Genomic DNA, 16,979 nt, shown 5'->3' on the forward strand with positions numbered 1-16,979 from the left:
GACTTGGATTTTGCTAAATGTTGTGGATTTCCTATGACACCTCTGCGGACGCCTATCCCTTTGAGCGGTATTGATGCTACTCCTTTGGCGAAGAATAAACCTCAGTTTTGGACCCAGGTGGTAATGCGGGTCGCCCCAGACCATCAAGAGAATTGCAGGTTTTTGGTGTTGCATAATTTGCATGATACCATTGTTCTGGGGTTTCCCTGGTTGCAAATCCATAATCCAGTTTTGGATTGGAAATCTGTGCCTGTGGTGAGATGGGGTTGTCGGTGTGCCCTTAGTGATGCTCCTGTTTTCTCCACCTCTCCCCAGTCACATGATGTTCCTGACTATTTGGCTGATTATTATGATGTATTTAGTGAGAATGAGTCTGCGTCTTTGCCTCCTCATAGGAGTTATGACTGTGCAATTGAGCTGAGCCCTGGGTGTAAATTTCCCAAGGGTCGACTTTTCAATTTATCTGTACCCGAACACGAGGCTATGCGATCCTATATTAAGGAGTCGTTGGAGAAGGGTCATATTAGACCATCCTCTTCACCCTTAGGTGCTGGGTTTTTTTTGTGGCTAAGAGAGATGGGTCATTAATGCCTTGTATTGACTATCGTTCCCTCAACAAAATTACTGTTAAATATCAGTATCCATTACCCCTGATTTCTGATCTATTCTCCAGAGTTAAAGGTGCTTGCTGGTTTACAAAGCTTGACCTCAGGGGGGCGTATAATCTTATTCGCATTAAGCAAGGGGATGAATGGAAGACGCCATTTAATACTCCGGAGGGACATTTTGAGTACCTGGTGATGCCTTTTGGGCTCACTAATGCCCCTTCTGTCTTTCAGTGCTTCATGAATGATATTTTCCGAGACTTGGTGGATACATTTTTGATCATCTATCTGGATGATATTTTGATCTTTTCCAAGGATTGGGACTCTCATGTGGAACATGTTCGGACTGTGTTCCGGATTTTGAGGGAGAATTCCCTGTATGTCAAGGGATCGAATTGCCTTTTTGGTGTACAGAGGATTTCATTTTTGGGATTTATTTTGTCTCCGTCAACTATTGAAATGGACCCGGCCAAGGTACAGGCCATTTATGATTGGGTTCAGCCCACTTCTTTGAAGGCCCTCCAGAAATTTTTGGGTTTTGCTAATTTTTATCGTAAATTTATAGCTAATTTTTCTGGTTTTGCCAAATCATTGACTGATTTGACTAAGAAGGGTGCTGATATGCTGAATTGGTCTCCGGAGGCTGTTTCTTCCTTTCAGGAACTGAAGCGAAGGTTCACTTCTGCTCCGGTTTTGCGGCAACCTGATGTCTCACTCCCGTTTCAGGTAGAGGTGGACGCTTCTGAGATTGGTGCAGGAGCTGTTTTGTCCCAAAAAGATCCTGTAACATCTAAAATGAATCCCTGTGCTTTCTTTTCCCGAAAGTTCTCCCCATCCGAACGTAACTATGATGTGGGGAATCGCCCTTGTCTCGTGATGTCAGTAATTTTGTGCAGTCCTGTGGGACTTGCTCTCGGTCTAAACCTTGTTCTCGCTCTAGTGGGTTGTTGATGCCTTTGCCGGTGCCCAGGAGGACATGGACCCATATTTCAATGGATTTTACCTCTGATATGCCTGTCTCTCAGAGAATGACTGTTATTTGGGTGATTTGTGATAGATTCTCTAAGATGGTCCATCTTGTACCACTCCCTAAGTTGCCATCTTCCTTAGAGTTGGTGCCCTTGTTTTTGCAACAGGTGGTTCGCTTGCACGGGATTCCTGAGAACATTGTATCTGACAGAGGAGTTCAGTTTGTGTCTAGATTTTGGAGGACTTTCTGTTCCAAGCTGGGATTTCAGTTGTCCTTCTCCTCTGCATTTCACCCTCAGACCAATGGGCAGACGGAGAGAACAAACCAGACTTTGGAGTCGTATTTGAGATGTTTTATTTCTGCTGATCAGGATGATTGGGTTTCATTTTTGCCCTTGGCTGAATTTGCTTTAAATAATAGAGCTAGTTCTGCCACTTTGATGTCACCTTTTTTTGTAACTTTGGGTTTCATCCTCGATTCTCTTCATGGCAGGTGGAGCCTTCTGCCTGCCCAGGTGTTGACACTGTGGTGGAGAGAATGCACCAGATCTGGAACCAAGTGGTGGATAAGTTGTCTCTCTCCCAGGAAAAGGCTCAGCGGTTTTCCAACCGGCATAGGACCATTGGTCCCCAGTTTAAGGTGGGTGATATGGTTTGGTTGTCATCAAAGAATATCGCTATGAAGGTGGCTTCTCCAAAGTTTAAACCTAGATTTATTGGACCCTACAAGATTTTGGAGATTCTTAATCCAGTCTCTTTTCAATTGGCTCTTCCTGTTACATTTAAGATCCATAACGTGTTTCGTGTTTCATAAGTCTCTGTTAAAGAGGTTTGTTGAGCCAGTAGTTCCTGTGGTGGCACCTCCTGACCCGGTATTGGTTAAATGTAATGTGGAATATGAGGTTGAGAAGATACCTGGCTAGACGGAGACTCCAGTATTTGGTTAAATGGAAGGGTTATGGCCAGGAGGATAATTCTTGGGTCCCTGCATCCGATAATCATGCCGAAAGATTGGTTTGTGCCTTTCATCGCGCCCATCCTGGTCGCCCTGGTGGCGTGGATGAGGGTTCGGTGACCCATCCTCAAGGGGGAGGTACTGTTGTGAGTTCATTTTCCCCTTCACCGTTGATGTCTGATGAACTCCCTCTTCTGGTGAAGGAAGGTAGTGAGGCTGATTACCAAACACCTGATCTGGTAGATGATGACTGGGTAACAGGAAATTTTGACTGGATATAAGGCAGCCGACGCCCTTCTGAGTCGCTGGTGATTTCTCTGCTGGATTCTTGGAGACCAGTCTGATTCCTGCTTCCCAAAGATAAGTTTTTGCTCTGCTAGTGAACTTATTAGTTTTGCTTTGTTTACCTTGTTTTTTGGGGTTCAGCCATCCCCGGTCGGGGGTGTGCTGAGTTCCATTTTTGTCTCTGATCAGTTTGTCTCTTTGCTCTGTCTTCAGAATTTACCTGAGTGCTGATATAGTCATTTTGAAGTCCTAGCGACTTCAGGGCCTGTTTTTCCTATCAGACGGTTGGGACATTTTTTGGTAGGGATTTTTATGGATTGCAGACAGCAGCTTTTCTATCCTGTCCTTTTTAGTTAGCTTGGGCCCCATCGTTTGCTCAACCTATCTTTCTATCTGTGTTAGTGTTTTCATCCTGCTTCATCGTCATTATATGTTGGGGGCTGCCTATTGCTTTGGGGTCTGCTCTGGGGCAGTTTAGATTTCCCCTTTCTTTCTTTAGGCCTATTTAGTTCTCCGGCTGTGATCGAGGGGTCTAGGGCATCGTAGGAACCCCCCACGGCTACTGTTAGTTGTTGTGGATAGGATCAGGGGTCTGCAATCCGATAGCTACCAACCTCTCTGGTTTTCTGGACTTAGCTTGTATTTTTGTTTTTTCCTCCTTCGGTGACTCATTCATAACAGGGGTCCTTCTTAATGATGGGCCATAAATTATTTAGAACATCTCTTATCCTGTTCTATTGTGAACTGAATGTTGTAATAAAATTTGTTCTAAAGAGTTAAGCATCATCTTTCTTTAGTTTAGTCAGAGATTTGCTGAGGAGAATATTCTGGTTAAAATTTTTAAAAACATTATCACATGTAGAACTAATGAGTTTTTTGGGATACCTCTGAGCAAGGAACCTTTCCCTCAGGACCTCGGATTGTGTGTTAAAATCCTCATCATTAGAGCAGTTCTTTCTTATCTTTTGGAACTGATTGTGAGGAATATTAAAAAGCCATTTTTTGTAGTGTCCACTCTTAAAATGTACATAACTATTAGAATCCACCTCTTTAAAAAACGTTTTACTGCAAATCTTGGAATCCCTGATGAAAAATGTGATGTCGAAAAAATCCTGATTATTAACATGTGGGGTAAAAGTCAAGCCCCATCGATTATTCTGGATGGAACAAATGAGAGCACCCACATCTAAAACGTCATTGTCCCAGATTAAGAACAGGTCATCAATGTATCTTCTGTATAAAATGATGCCTTTATTAAAAGTCTCATTGGTGATAAAATTTTGTTCCCATTTATGGCCCATCATTAAGAAGGACCCCATACTTAATGGGGTCCTTCCAGACAAACCTGCTATCACCTTCCGAAAGGCCAGGTCATTAAAGAATATTCTGGCTCCAAGTAGACTTCTACCCCAGAAGCCTACTACCCATACCATTTCATCACCAGGGATTTATAAGTGTCACCGTCCTAATTGTGATTGCTGTCATACCATTTCACACTGCACGTCTGTTTGTCCACCCCATTACACTTGAAAAATTTCCCCTCAAATTCCACCTCACTTGTCATTCCTATTATGTTATATATGTCATTTCCTGTCCTTGTCCCAGATTGTATGTAGGTCGCACTACACAAGCACTGCATAGTCGCATGAATTCACACCGTCACAATATCAAAATAGGCTTCCAAAAACATGGACTTTCACGACACTTTGACACCACACATTCCAGAGATTTCAGTAAGGCCACCATTTATCCCATTGATCACATACCAGACCACATCCCCAATAGGTTCCAATCACTATGCAGAAAGGAAGTTTTTTGGATCTACAAACTCAAATCTATTGAGCCCAATGGTCTTAATATCATCAAAGATGTTTTTTATTGATTTAATTTTGACCCTGTGTTTTAATATCTTATCCTTTCAATTAGTTTATATCATCATCTTCGTTTTTTAAAGAAAAATTTTTTATGCATTTTTTTCACCCATGAATTTTTTTTTTTTTATTTTTTTTTACATTTTTATTAAGTCTTAACACTCAATTGTTAACCATTTTTATATCACCTATTCCAAAGAGTTTCTTCTTGTTGTTCTTCTCTTTTCTCCACCTAGAAAGAAATATTTGAGACTAGTTTTAGCTATTTACACATGATTTTAACCATTTTCTCCTTACTTTCCAGTTCCACATGTAGCATAGTGGACCAATACCATGCATTATATCCTCTGAGGCAAGTTTTAATCCACCCCAGGACTCGAGAGCCGTTTTTTAATCTTTTACCTTGTGATCCCACTCTGTCTTCCTATTTTTTAATCACGTTTTTTATACCAACACTCTTTTTATGGCATTTTAAACATCGTTTTTAATATTTTTAATATGGTTGTAATAAAGCTTTATTGTTTTGTATGATTCATGTATATGTATCCATGCTGACGTGTCACCCCACTATTCTTGGCGCCTCCCCCTTTTTTATGTATATATACCCCTGCAATGATCTTCTGTAACATGCCCTGATGAAGTGAGCTGAGACTGGCTCAGGAAGCGCGTTGGCAATAAAGATATCTTGAATTCTACCACAGCAGCGCAGTCTCTTATTGCACTACCAGCCTTCTCTTTGAGATGAAGAATAGAAAGCACTGCTGACATTCGAAATCAAGATTTTCTATTTACTAAACAGGCTCTATGACCAACTAAGACAAATGACAAACAGGTGTGATACATTAGAAAGCCTGCTTAGAGAGTTAAACAGCCCTAAGCTGAGATAAAGAAGGAAGAGGACTGCTGGCATTCAAATTCAAGATTTTATGTTAACTAAACAGGCTCTTTGACCAACTAAGACAAAGGACAAACAGGTGTGATACATTAGAAAGCCTGCTTAGAGCGTTAAGAAGCCCCAAACTGACATAAAGAAAGAATAGCACTGCTGGCATTCAAATTCAAGATTTTCTGTTTACTAAACAGGCTCTTTGACCAACTAAGCCAAAGGACATAAAGGTGAGATACATTGGATACACGGATTAGAGATGCATAGAAAGGAGGCATTTCAAAACTAAATCAACTGGTTTTACATTGTCATGCTTGAAGCCATCTTTCTTCCTTTATATCTCTAAGATAGAAGAGATTTTTAATCTCACAATTGCACTACCAGTCGCAAGTGAAACACCTATTTTTAAGATAGGAAGCATCTTTGTGAGGAGAAGAAAACAAGGCATTAGCTGAGATTCGAACTCAGGATCTCCTGTTTACTAGACAGGAACTTTAACCAACTAATCCACAGCACCAGAAGATGGCATGCATTTGAAATCCAAGGAAGATTGAAGCACCAATCGAACATTCAACTGGTTAGCGCAGCAAAACAATATTGAGCTTGAGTTCCATTCCACGTACAGCAGAACATGGAATAAGATTTCATTCTCAGTCATAACACTTAAGAAACCAAGTAAATTTTGAAGAGCATTCATTTCAAAGACTGACAAATTTACAGAAGCTGTATCGAGGACAAAGGGTTTGAAGTTTTGCAATTGAATGATCCATCTTTTAGCACAGCTGAAATTTGGGACTTGTTTTGCTTCCAAGTTATGACACAGAATAGACAGATTGAAGGAATGCCATGGCAAAACCAAAAGGAGGAAAAATTATGACTAATTGATATTAAAAACCTCAGCACTGGTTCATTTCTGATAGAGTTTTCCCCAAGCTAACTTCAAACAACAGGAACTGTAGGTGACGAGATAAGGCAACTCTGACAAAAGCCAACATACAATCTTCAGTGAAAAAACACTGACTGGTAAAAACCTCTCAACATCTTTCCACCTTAACATGCGGGCACTATGTAGAAGAGGTGGCAGAGTGGTTAAGGCGATGGACTGCTAATCCAATGTATGGGTTTGAATCCCATCCTCGTCAGATTAATCTGCTTCTTCTTTCGTGGTGAATGGTTTGGTTTTCATTTTTAACCCAAGCGGTGGACACTTCAAGCATGAAAGTTTACAATACTCCTGTGCTGCTATCAAACTTTGCAGAGTCAGATGTGTAAATCCACTGGTTTTAATTTGTAAAGCTTGATGCCATCCTATATTCTGTAAAGAAAATTATATCCTCTAATTCCTTTTAAAGTGTTTCAACAGCAGAGAATTTTTTTTCTCAATTGCAATATATTAGGGCTGTGGGAAATTAATATTTGATGACAAACAAGAGTAAAAGTCCTCTTTTTGGGGTAAAAACCCACAAAATGAGATGAAGAATAGAAAGCACTGCTGACATTCAAAATCAAGATTTTTCATTTACTAAATAGGCTCTTTGACCAACTAAGCCAAAGGACAAACAGGTGCGAAACATTAAAAAGCCTGCTTAGAGAGTTAAACAGCCCTAAACTGAGATAAAGAAGGAAAAGGACTGCTGGCATTCAAATTCAAGATTTTCCATTTACTAAATAGGCTCTTTGACCAACTAAGACAAAGGACAAACAGGTGTGATACATTAGAAAGGCTGCTTAGAGAGTTAAACAGCCCTAAACTGAGATAAAGAAGGAAGAGGACTGCTGGCATTCAAATTCAAGATTTTCTGTTTACTAAACAGGCTCTTTGACCAACTAAGACAAAGGACAAACAGGTGTGATACATTAGAAAGCCTGCTTAGAGAGTTAAGAAGCCCCAAACTGACATAAAGAAAGAATAGCACTGCTGGCATTCAAATTCAAGATTTTCTGTTTGCTAAACAGGCTCTTTGACCAACTAAGCCAAAGGACATAAAGGTGAGATACATTGGATAAACGGATTAGAGATGCATAGAAAGGATGCATTTCAAAACTAAATGAACTGGTTTTACATTGTCATGCTTGAAGCCATCTTTCTTCCTTTATATCTCTTAGGTAGAAGAGATTTTTAATCTCACAATTGCACTATCAGTCGCAAGTGAAACACCTATTTTTAAGATAGGAAGCTTCTTTGTGAGGATATGAAAACAAGGCACTGCTGAGATTCGAACTCAGGATCTCCTGTTTACTAGACAGGCGCTTTAACCAACTAAGCCACAGTACCAGAAGATGGCATGCACTTGAAATCAAAGGAAGATTGAAGCACCAATCGAACATTCAACTGGTTAGTGCAGCAAAATAATATTGAGCTTGAGTTCCATTCCACGTAGAGCAGAAACATGGAATAAGATTTCAATCTCAGTCATAACACTTAAGAAGCCAAGTAAATTTTGAAGAGCATTCATTTAAAAGACTGACAAATTTACAGAAGCTGTATCGAGGACAAAGGCTTTGAAGTTTTGCAATTGAATGAGCCATCTTTTAGCACAGCTGAAATTTGGGACTTGTTTTGCTTCCAAGTTATGACACAGAATAGACAGATTGAAGAAATGCCATGGCAAAACCAAAAGGAGGAAAAATTATGACTAATTGATATTAAAATCCTCAGCACTGGTTCATTTCTGATAGAGTTTTCCCCAAGCTAACTTCAAACAACAGGCACTGTAGTTGACGAGATAAGGCAACTCTGACAAAAGCCAACATCCAATCTTCAGTGAAAAAACACTGACTGGTAAAAACCCTCTCAACATCTTCCCACCTAAACGCACGGGCACTATGTAGACGAGGTGGCCGAGTGGTTAAGGTGATGGACTGCTAATCCATTGTGCTCTGCATGCATGGGTTCGAATCCCATCCTCGTCGGATTAATCTGCTTCTTCTTTCATGTTGAATGGTTTGGTTTTCATTTTTAACCCAAGCGGTGGACACTTCAAGCATGAAAGTTTACAATACTCCTGTGCTGCTATCAAACTTTGCAGAGTCAGATCTGTAAATCCACTCGTTTTAATTTGTAAAGCTTGATGCCATCCTATATTCTGTAAAGAAAATTATATCCTCTAATTCCTTTTAAAGTGTTTCAACAGCAGAGAATTTTTTTTCTCAATTGCACTATATTAGGGCTGTGGGAAATTAATATTTGATGACAAACAAGAGTAAAAGTCCTCTTTTTGGGGTAAAAACCCACAAAATGAGATGAAGAATAGAAAGTACTGCTGACATTCAAAATCAAGATTTTCCTTTTACTAAATAGGCTCTTTGACCAACTAAGCCAAAGGACAAACAGGTGCGAAACATTAAAAACGCCTGCTTAGAGAGTTAAACAGCCCTAAACTGAGATAAAGAAGGAAAAGGACGGCTGGCATTCAAATTCAAGATTTTCCATTTACTAAATAGGCTCTTTGACCAACTAAGACAAAGGACAAACAGGTGTGATACATTAGAAAGCCTGCTTAGAGAGTTAAACAGCCCTAAACTGAGATAAAGAAGGAAGAGGACTGCTGGCATTCAAATTCAAGATTTTCTGTTTACTAAACAGGCTCTTTGACCAACTAAGACAAAGGACAAACAGGTGTGATACATTAGAAAGCCTGCTTAGAGAGTTAAGAAGCCCCAAACTGACATAAAGAAAGAATAGCACTGCTGGCATTCAAATTCAAGATTTTCTGTTTGCTAAACAGGCTCTTTGACCAACTAAGCCAAAGGACATAAAGGTGAGATACATTGGATAAACGGATTAGAGATGCATAGAAAGGATGCATTTCAAAACTAAATGAACTGGTTTTACATTGTCATGCTTGAAGCCATCTTTCTTCCTTTATATCTCTTAGGTAGAAGAGATTTTTAATCTCACAATTGCACTATCAGTCGCAAGTGAAACACCTATTTTTAAGATAGGAAGCTTCTTTGTGAGGATATGAAAACAAGGCACTGCTGAGATTCGAACTCAGGATCTCCTGTTTACTAGACAGGCGCTTTAACCAACTAAGCCACAGTACCAGAAGATGGCATGCACTTGAAATCAAAGGAAGATTGAAGCACCAATCGAACATTCAACTGGTTAGCGCAGCAAAATAATATTGAGCTTGAGTTCCATTCCACGTAGAGCAGAAACATGGAATAAGATTTCAATCTCAGTCATAACACTTAAGAAGCCAAGTAAATTTTGAAGAGCATTCATTTAAAAGACTGACAAATTTACAGAAGCTGTATCGAGGACAAAGGCTTTGAAGTTTTGCAATTGAATGAGCCATCTTTTAGCACAGCTGAAATTTGGGACTTGTTTTGCTTCCAAGTTATGACACAGAATAGACAGATTGAAGAAATGCCATGGCAAAACCAAAAGGAGGAAAAATTATGACTAATTGATATTAAAATCCTCAGCACTGGTTCATTTCTGATAGAGTTTTCCCCAAGCTAACTTCAAACAACAGGCACTGTAGTTGACGAGATAAGGCAACTCTGACAAAAGCCAACATCCAATCTTCAGTGAAAAAACACTGACTGGTAAAAACCCTCTCAACATCTTCCCACCTAAACGCACGGGCACTATGTAGACGAGGTGGCCGAGTGGTTAAGGTGATGGACTGCTAATCCATTGTGCTCTGCATGCATGGGTTCGAATCCCATCCTCGTCGGATTAATCTGCTTCTTCTTTCATGTTGAATGGTTTGGTTTTCATTTTTAACCCAAGCGGTGGACACTTCAAGCATGAAAGTTTACAATACTCCTGTGCTGCTATCAAACTTTGCAGAGTCAGATCTGTAAATCCACTCGTTTTAATTTGTAAAGCTTGATGCCATCCTATATTCTGTAAAGAAAATTATATCCTCTAATTCCTTTTAAAGTGTTTCAACAGCAGAGAATTTTTTTTCTCAATTGCACTATATTAGGGCTGTGGGAAATTAATATTTGATGACAAACAAGAGTAAAAGTCCTCTTTTTGGGGTAAAAACCCACAAAATGAGATGAAGAATAGAAAGTACTGCTGACATTCAAAATCAAGATTTTCCTTTTACTAAATAGGCTCTTTGACCAACTAAGCCAAAGGACAAACAGGTGCGAAACATTAAAAACGCCTGCTTAGAGAGTTAAACAGCCCTAAACTGAGATAAAGAAGGAAAAGGACGGCTGGCATTCAAATTCAAGATTTTCCATTTACTAAATAGGCTCTTTGACCAACTAAGACAAAGGACAAACAGGTGTGATACATTAGAAAGCCTGCTTAGAGAGTTAAACAGCCCTAAACTGAGATAAAGAAGGAAGAGGACTGCTGGCATTCAAATTCAAGATTTTCTGTTTACTAAACAGGCTCTTTGACCAACTAAGACAAAGGACAAACAGGTGTGATACATTAGAAAGCCTGCTTAGAGAGTTAAGAAGCCCCAAACTGACATAAAGAAAGAATAGCACTGCTGGCATTCAAATTCAAGATTTTCTGTTTGCTAAACAGGCTCTTTGACCAACTAAGCCAAAGGACATAAAGGTGAGATACATTGGATAAACGGATTAGAGATGCATAGAAAGGATGCATTTCAAAACTAAATGAACTGGTTTTACATTGTCATGCTTGAAGCCATCTTTCTTCCTTTATATCTCTTAGGTAGAAGAGATTTTTAATCTCACAATTGCACTATCAGTCGCAAGTGAAACACCTATTTTTAAGATAGGAAGCTTCTTTGTGAGGATATGAAAACAAGGCACTGCTGAGATTCGAACTCAGGATCTCCTGTTTACTAGACAGGCGCTTTAACCAACTAAGCCACAGTACCAGAAGATGGCATGCACTTGAAATCAAAGGAAGATTGAAGCACCAATCGAACATTCAACTGGTTAGCGCAGCAAAATAATATTGAGCTTGAGTTCCATTCCACGTAGAGCAGAAACATGGAATAAGATTTCAATCTCAGTCATAACACTTAAGAAGCCAAGTAAATTTTGAAGAGCATTCATTTAAAAGACTGACAAATTTACAGAAGCTGTATCGAGGACAAAGGCTTTGAAGTTTTGCAATTGAATGAGCCATCTTTTAGCACAGCTGAAATTTGGGACTTGTTTTGCTTCCAAGTTATGACACAGAATAGACAGATTGAAGAAATGCCATGGCAAAACCAAAAGGAGGAAAAATTATGACTAATTGATATTAAAATCCTCAGCACTGGTTCATTTCTGATAGAGTTTTCCCCAAGCTAACTTCAAACAACAGGCACTGTAGTTGACGAGATAAGGCAACTCTGACAAAAGCCAACATCCAATCTTCAGTGAAAAAACACTGACTGGTAAAAACCCTCTCAACATCTTCCCACCTAAACGCACGGGCACTATGTAGACGAGGTGGCCGAGTGGTTAAGGTGATGGACTGCTAATCCATTGTGCTCTGCATGCATGGGTTCGAATCCCATCCTCGTCGGATTAATCTGCTTCTTCTTTCATGTTGAATGGTTTGGTTTTCATTTTTAACCCAAGCGGTGGACACTTCAAGCATGAAAGTTTACAATACTCCTGTGCTGCTATCAAACTTTGCAGAGTCAGATCTGTAAATCCACTCGTTTTAATTTGTAAAGCTTGATGCCATCCTATATTCTGTAAAGAAAATTATATCCTCTAATTCCTTTTAAAGTGTTTCAACAGCAGAGAATTTTTTTTCTCAATTGCACTATATTAGGGCTGTGGGAAATTAATATTTGATGACAAACAAGAGTAAAAGTCCTCTTTTTGGGGTAAAAACCCACAAAATGAGATGAAGAATAGAAAGTACTGCTGACATTCAAAATCAAGATTTTCCTTTTACTAAATAGGCTCTTTGACCAACTAAGCCAAAGGACAAACAGGTGCGAAACATTAAAAACGCCTGCTTAGAGAGTTAAACAGCCCTAAACTGAGATAAAGAAGGAAAAGGACTGCTGGCATTCAAATTCAAGATTTTCCATTTACTAAATAGGCTCTTTGACCAACTAAGACAAAGGACAAACAGGTGTGATACATTAGAAAGCCTGCTTAGAGAGTTAAACAGCCCTAAACTGAGATAAAGAAGGAAGAGGACTGCTGGCATTCAAATTCAAGATTTTCTGTTTACTAAACAGGCTCTTTGACCAACTAAGACAAAGGACAAACAGGTGTGATACATTAGAAAGCCTGCTTAGAGAGTTAAGAAGCCCCAAACTGACATAAAGAAAGAACAGCACTGCTGGCATTCAAATTCAAGATTTTCTGTTTGCTAAACAGGCTCTTTGACCAACTAAGCCAAAGGACATAAAGGTGAGATACATTGGATAAACGGATTAGAGATGCATAGAAAGGAGGCATTTCAAAACTAAATCAACTGGTTTTACATTGTCATGCTTGAAACCATCTTTCTTCCTTTATATCGCTTAGATAGAAGAGATTTTTAATCTCACAATTGCACTATCAGTCTCAAGTGAAACACCTATTTTTAAGATAGGAAGCTTCTTTGTGCGGAGATGAAAACAAGGCACTGCTGTGATTCAAACTCAGGATCTCCTGTTTATTAGACAGGCGCTTTAACCAACTAAGCCACAGCACCAGAAGATGGCATGCATTCGAAATCCAAGGAAGATTGAAGCACCAATCGAACATTCAACTGGTTAGCGCAGCAAAACGATATTGAGCTTGAGTTCCATTCCACGTAGAGCAGAAACATGGAATAAGATTTCAATCTCAGTCATAACACTTAAGAAGCCAAGTAAATTTTGAAGAGCATTCATTTAAAAAACTGACAAATTTACAGAAGCTGTATCGAGGACAAAGGCTTTGAAGTTTTGCAATTGAATGAGCCATCTTTTAGCACAGCTGAAATTTGGGACTTGTTTTGCTTCCAAGTTATGACACAGAATAGACAGATTGAAGAAATGCCATGGCAAAACCAAAAGGAGGAAAAATTATGACTAATTGATATTAAAAACCTCAGCACTGGTTCATTTCTGATAGAGTTTTCCCCAAGCTAACTTCAAACAACAGGCACTGTAGTTGACGAGATAAGGCAACTCTGACAAAAGCCAACATACAATCTTCAGTGAAAAAACACTGACTGGTAAAAACCCTCTCAACATCTTCCCACCTAAACGCACAGGAACTATGTAGACGAGGTGGCCGAGTGGTTAAGGTGATGGACTGCTAATCCATTGTGCTCTGCATGCATGGGTTCGAATCCCATCCTCGTCGGATTAATCTGCTTCTTCTTTCATGTTGAATGGTTTGGTTTTCATTTTTAACCCAAGCGGTGTACACTTCAAGCATGAAAGTTTACAATACTCCTGTGCTGCTATCAAACTTTGCAGAGTCAGATCTGTAAATCCACTCGTTTTAATTTGTAAAGCTTGATGCCATCCTATATTCTGTAAAGAAAATTATATCCTCTAATTCCTTTTAAAGTGTTTCAACAGCAGAGAATTTTTTTTCTCAATTGCACTATATTAGGGCTGTGGGAAATTAATATTTGATGACAAACAAGAGTAAAAGTCCTCTTTTTGGGGTAAAAACCCACAAAATGAGATGAAGAATAGAAAGTACTGCTGACATTCAAAATCAAGATTTTCCTTTTACTAAATAGGCTCTTTGACCAACTAAGCCAAAGGACAAACAGGTGCGAAACATTAAAAACGCCTGCTTAGAGAGTTAAACAGCCCTAAACTGAGATAAAGAAGGAAAAGGACTGCTGGCATTCAAATTCAAGATTTTCCATTTACTAAATAGGCTCTTTGACCAACTAAGACAAAGGACAAACAGGTGTGATACATTAGAAAGCCTGCTTAGAGAGTTAAACAGCCCTAAACTGAGATAAAGAAGGAAGAGGACTGCTGGCATTCAAATTCAAGATTTTCTGTTTACTAAACAGGCTCTTTGACCAACTAAGACAAAGGACAAACAGGTGTGATACATTAGAAAGCCTGCTTAGAGAGTTAAGAAGCCCCAAACTGACATAAAGAAAGAATAGCACTGCTGGCATTCAAATTCAAGATTTTCTGTTTGCTAAACAGGCTCTTTGACCAACTAAGCCAAAGGACATAAAGGTGAGATACATTGGATAAACGGATTAGAGATGCATAGAAAGGAGGCATTTCAAAACTAAATCAACTGGTTTTACATTGTCATGCTTGAAGCCATCTTTCTTCCTTTATATCTCTTAGGTAGAAGAGATTTTTAATCTCACAATTGCACTATCAGTCGCAAGTGAAACACCTATTTTTAAGATAGGAAGCTTCTTTGTGAGGATATGAAAACAAGGCACTGCTGAGATTCGAACTCAGGATCTCCTGTTTACTAGACAGGCGCTTTAACCAACTAAGCCACAGTACCAGAAGATGGCATGCACTTGAAATCAAAGGAAGATTGAAGCACCAATCGAACATTCAACTGGTTAGCGCAGCAAAATAATATTGAGCTTGAGTTCCATTCCACGTAGAGCAGAAACATGGAATAAGATTTCAATCTCAGTCATAACACTTAAGAAGCCAAGTAAATTTTGAAGAGCATTCATTTAAAAGACTGACAAATTTACAGAAGCTGTATCGAGGACAAAGGCTTTGAAGTTTTGCAATTGAATGAGCCATCTTTTAGCACAGCTGAAATTTGGGACTTGTTTTGCTTCCAAGTTATGACACAGAATAGACAGATTGAAGAAATGCCATGGCAAAACCAAAAGGAGGAAAAATTATGACTAATTGATATTAAAAACCTCAGCACTGGTTCATTTCTGATAGAGTTTTCCCCAAGCTAACTTCAAACAACAGGCACTGTAGTTGACGAGATAAGGCAACTCTGACAAAAGCCAACATCCAATCTTCAGTGAAAAAACACTGACTGGTAAAAACCCTCTCAACATCTTCCCACCTAAACGCACGGGCACTATGTAGACGAGGTGGCCGAGTGGTTAAGGTGATGGACTGCTAATCCATTGTGCTCTGCATGCATGGGTTCGAATCCCATCCTCGTCGGATTAATCTGCTTCTTCTTTCATGTTGAATGGTTTGGTTTTCATTTTTAACCCAAGCGGTGGACACTTCAAGCATGAAAGTTTACAATACTCCTGTGCTGCTATCAAACTTTGCAGAGTCAGATCTGTAAATCCACTCGTTTTAATTTGTAAAGCTTGATGCCATCCTATATTCTGTAAAGAAAATTATATCCTCTAATTCCTTTTAAAGTGTTTCAACAGCAGAGAATTTTTTTTCTCAATTGCACTATATTAGGGCTGTGGGAAATTAATATTTGATGACAAACAAGAGTAAAAGTCCTCTTTTTGGGGTAAAAACCCACAAAATGAGATGAAGAATAGAAAGTACTGCTGACATTCAAAATCAAGATTTTCCTTTTACTAAATAGGCTCTTTGACCAACTAAGCCAAAGGACAAACAGGTGCGAAACATTAAAAACGCCTGCTTAGAGAGTTAAACAGCCCTAAACTGAGATAAAGAAGGAAAAGGACTGCTGGCATTCAAATTCAAGATTTTCCATTTACTAAATAGGCTCTTTGACCAACTAAGACAAAGGACAAACAGGTGTGATACATTAGAAAGCCTGCTTAGAGAGTTAAACAGCCCTAAACTGAGATAAAGAAGGAAGAGGACTGCTGGCATTCAAATTCAAGATTTTCTGTTTACTAAACAGGCTCTTTGACCAACTAAGACAAAGGACAAACAGGTGTGATACATTAGAAAGCCTGCTTAGAGAGTTAAGAAGCCCCAAACTGACATAAAGAAAGAACAGCACTGCTGGCATTCAAATTCAAGATTTTCTGTTTGCTAAACAGGCTCTTTGACCAACTAAGCCAAAGGACATAAAGGTGAGATACATTGGATAAACGGATTAGAGATGCATAGAAAGGAGGCATTTCAAAACTAAATCAACTGGTTTTACATTGTCATGCTTGAAACCATCTTTCTTCCTTTATATCGCTTAGATAGAAGAGATTTTTAATCTCACAATTGCACTATCAGTCTCAAGTGAAACACCTATTTTTAAGATAGGAAGCTTCTTTGTGCGGAGATGAAAACAAGGCACTGCTGTGATTCAAACTCAGGATCTCCTGTTTATTAGACAGGCGCTTTAACCAACTAAGCCACAGCACCAGAAGATGGCATGCATTCGAAATCCAAGGAAGATTGAAGCACCAATCGAACATTCAACTGGTTAGCGCAGCAAAACGATATTGAGCTTGAGTTCCATTCCACGTAGAGCAGAAACATGGAATAAGATTTCAATCTCAGTCATAACACTTAAGAAGCCAAGTAAATTTTGAAGAGCATTCATTTAAAAAACTGACAAATTTACAGAAGCTGTATCGAGGACAAAGGCTTTGAAGTTTTGCAATTGAATGAGCCATCTTTTAGCACAGCTGAAAT

At 39.1% G+C, this 16,979-nt stretch overlaps 9 non-coding genes across 9 annotated transcripts; 5 read left to right on the plus strand and 4 right to left on the minus strand.

The window, feature by feature from the left end:
• Positions 1 to 7,772: 7,772 nt before the first annotated feature.
• Positions 7,773 to 7,846, minus strand: TRNAT-AGU (transfer RNA threonine (anticodon AGU)). Its single transcript has one exon. It is a non-coding gene; the product is annotated as a tRNA-Thr (tRNA).
• A 556-nt stretch (positions 7,847 to 8,402) lies between these two features.
• TRNAS-GCU (transfer RNA serine (anticodon GCU)) lies at positions 8,403 to 8,484 on the plus strand. Its single transcript has one exon. It is a non-coding gene; the product is annotated as a tRNA-Ser (tRNA).
• Positions 8,485 to 9,544: 1,060 nt separating this feature from the next.
• TRNAT-AGU (transfer RNA threonine (anticodon AGU)) lies at positions 9,545 to 9,618 on the minus strand. Its single transcript has one exon. It is a non-coding gene; the product is annotated as a tRNA-Thr (tRNA).
• A 556-nt stretch (positions 9,619 to 10,174) lies between these two features.
• Positions 10,175 to 10,256, plus strand: TRNAS-GCU (transfer RNA serine (anticodon GCU)). The gene has a single exon. It is a non-coding gene; the product is annotated as a tRNA-Ser (tRNA).
• Positions 10,257 to 11,316: 1,060 nt separating this feature from the next.
• Positions 11,317 to 11,390, minus strand: TRNAT-AGU (transfer RNA threonine (anticodon AGU)). Its single transcript has one exon. It is a non-coding gene; the product is annotated as a tRNA-Thr (tRNA).
• A 556-nt stretch (positions 11,391 to 11,946) lies between these two features.
• Positions 11,947 to 12,028, plus strand: TRNAS-GCU (transfer RNA serine (anticodon GCU)). Its single transcript has one exon. It is a non-coding gene; the product is annotated as a tRNA-Ser (tRNA).
• Positions 12,029 to 13,718: 1,690 nt separating this feature from the next.
• On the plus strand, positions 13,719 to 13,800 carry TRNAS-GCU (transfer RNA serine (anticodon GCU)). The gene has a single exon. It is a non-coding gene; the product is annotated as a tRNA-Ser (tRNA).
• Positions 13,801 to 14,860: 1,060 nt separating this feature from the next.
• On the minus strand, positions 14,861 to 14,934 carry TRNAT-AGU (transfer RNA threonine (anticodon AGU)). The gene has a single exon. It is a non-coding gene; the product is annotated as a tRNA-Thr (tRNA).
• Positions 14,935 to 15,490: 556 nt separating this feature from the next.
• Positions 15,491 to 15,572, plus strand: TRNAS-GCU (transfer RNA serine (anticodon GCU)). Its single transcript has one exon. It is a non-coding gene; the product is annotated as a tRNA-Ser (tRNA).
• The last annotated feature ends 1,407 nt before the right edge of the window (positions 15,573 to 16,979 follow it).

Source organism: Dendrobates tinctorius, unplaced genomic scaffold (genome assembly GCF_039654945.1).
Source record: "Dendrobates tinctorius isolate UK_male_01 unplaced genomic scaffold, ASM3965494v1 ptg000204l, whole genome shotgun sequence".
Classification (NCBI taxonomy): domain Eukaryota; kingdom Metazoa; phylum Chordata; class Amphibia; order Anura; family Dendrobatidae; genus Dendrobates; species Dendrobates tinctorius.